This window comes from Sinohyriopsis cumingii, chromosome 11 (assembly GCF_028554795.1).
Source record: "Sinohyriopsis cumingii isolate HCF-2022 chromosome 11, ASM2855479v2, whole genome shotgun sequence".
Lineage (NCBI taxonomy): Eukaryota > Metazoa > Mollusca > Bivalvia > Unionida > Unionidae > Sinohyriopsis > Sinohyriopsis cumingii.
In genome coordinates, this window is record NC_142971.1 from 72,584,565 (window position 1) to 72,587,452 (window position 2,888).

Consider the following 2,888-nt stretch of genomic DNA (forward strand, 5'->3'; position numbering starts at 1 on the left):
ACGAGGCGATAGATCACGTTTCTGCCTCTTCCTTTCTTCCTCTTTCTTTTCAAATGAATTGGATCGTTTCATCTTGATAGAAAAACGTCATATGACTAAAGTTTAAACACCATGGACTAATTTATAGTCCTGGCAGACCAGCGTATATAAAAGGGTGTGTGTCTTGTCCTTTCACTATTCATTTCACTCTCAAACCGAACAGAACGATGGAAGAGACTACCCAAATCGAACATTTCATCAGAGCTTTGCGAGGGGTCATTAGAAAATTCTCTTCAGATCAGCCGACGGACTACTCTCCTTCCTTGCGAGATAAAAGTCAAGATACTTGCTATATCTGTCAGAAGAAAGGGCATTGGTCTTCAGAGTGTCCAGACCGTCAAAAAAGAAAAAAAGGGGCTAGAAAAGACAAAAGTCAAGATACCTGTTATTATTGTAAAGAAAAAAGACATTGGTCTCCAGATTGCCCAAAAAGACACAAAAGGAGTCAGAAGAAGAGAGGGATTCTTCGGAGGAAGAAGAGAGGGATTCTTCAGAGAAAGAAGAGGAAGAAAGAAGACAATTCTATTTACAAGAGGCAAAGAAAAAGAAACAGGAGAAGAAAAGAAGAAGGGAAGAAAGTGAGGAGGAAGAGGAGGAAAAGACTGTGACGGTGAAGAAATTCAAAAAACAGAGTGAACAATGAGACAGAAGAAGTCTGTGAACTTTTTAAAGTGATTTGTTGTGAATTGTGAATTGGATTGAAAATATTTATAAAAGAATAAATTAGGTATAAAAAAGTAAGTGTCTTTGAGTTTTGATTTTAAAATAAGAACGTAGACTCACACAGTCATACACAAACACGTACTATAGGGGTAAAATGGGTTTTATATTTTTGAGTTATTGGCAATTGAAAGTCTATCTCTTTTTCTAGAGACGTGGGTGGCCCTGAAAAAGGCCTTTGGTTTTTGGTGTAGGGGTAAGTTTAAGCAATCAACTTTAACTGTCTTAAGCCTTTACCACGGCGAGGCCTACTTCTGGACTGCGTACTGTTGATGATGATGATTTAGTTGAAATCACTAAGGGTGGTATGGTAGGCTTAGTCACAGGGTTGGCGTGTTTAGCTCGGGAAGGTCGTATTCTCTTCGGTCGTGATAAAGAAGTCTGATACATTTGTTTCAGACTTCTTAACTCCGCAAAATGTCCAACAGTATAGTGACCGTTTGACTTTCACCCTCTTGTTTCTTTGCTGCTGCTGCTCTTCTTCTTGTTGTTTTTTTCTTTCCTCTTCTTCTTGCTGCTGTTGCTGTAGGAGAAAAGCTTGTTCCGCTTCCTTTTGCTGTTGTATAAATTTCTTCAATTCTTCTTTCTGTCTCTGTCTAAAATTCTCCACGTGCGATAAGGAAGAAGGTGACGAAGGTTCCGGAACAAATTCTTGCGAGGTAAGAAAATCCACAAAATCCCAATTTACTTCTTCTGAAAGTAAGTCCGGGTTCCCTTGGGTGGTCTCTACTGCTGGTGCACCCCAATTGATCGTTTTCTGAGTTTCCGTCATGTTGAACAACCGTCGCATAGATTGACTGCACACAAGCGCTAGCGAATCTATATAGACCACGTGACGTCACAGACTGCTCTCTTCCGATTGGACGATGGCTGACTGAATTATGTAACGCGTGTTTGGATTGGTCAATGAACTCAATCCGTTTCAATCCTTCCTCTACCTATAAATAAACGCAGTTCACTGCATTGATTCATCTGTTCTCGGCGCCTCAAGATATGGACCACAGTCGAATCATCCACCCTTGTTTCTTCGGTGATGTTCAGGACGGACATACTAATGTATGTCCGATCCAAGTGGACAGTTGTCCACAAGTCAGACACCAGTCTGTGGATACGAATAGTGTATGTGGAAAGACAAGGATGCCTCAAGAGGACTCTGATTTATGTCCTTGCAGTAAGACGCAGCTTGAGGACAAGAAGATGCCGCAGATGCCCTTTATGTTAAGGGCATATTAACATAAATCCAAAGGCCCTTTTCAGGGCTACCCACATTTCTCGAAAAGAGATAGACTTTCAATTGCCTACCCCTTTTTATATTTTTTTTTATTTTAAAAAAATTAGAGACCCCTCCTTGTTTCAATTTTCATATGTTCCATTTCCATAGACCCATCAGGTCGGGACCCTATTAAAATAGGGTCCCGACCCTGGTCCATTTCCCCTTGTCCCTAAACAGTCCCACGATCAATTCCCCATGTTCAATTTCCCTTGTCGCTAGAGTGACCCAACAATTTTCCCCATCTTAATTTCCCTTGTCGCTAAACAGACCCACGATTTATTCCCATGTTAATTTCCCTTGTCGCTAGAGAGTCCCATGATTTTTCCCCATGCTAAATTTCCATTGTCGCTAGAGTGACCCGGGGGGGTGGGGTCTGTAATGCTAATTCCCATTGTCGCTACTGTGACCCCATTCACTACTAATGACAGTTGTGCAGTAACTAAACAAGGCGATCATGATCCAAGCTATAGATCACAGCAAGGTTGCCACCGTGTTAGGCATAGAAAAAAATTAAACATGATCATCTATATGTAGCTGATATTCGTTGGGTTATTGTGAAAGATTTTGAATTTAAAAAAAATCCTGGTTGTATTGATGTTATGTGTCTATCCAAAGTTGGAGTTGTATTAGTGGAATACATGAATTTCTGCTATTCCTCCTAAAAACATTTTTCGGACTTTTTTGTCTTCCAATTCATGGAATGTGTATTCTACACACACACGAAGTTGGGATCGCACTTCCCGCCGAGTCGATGACTCAGTTTCTGAAAGTTAATAGTCAGATTATTTCTAAACGGGAAAGAACTAGGTTTTGTTTTGGCACTGGTGATGAAACAGAAAACAGTTTGTACTGCGAT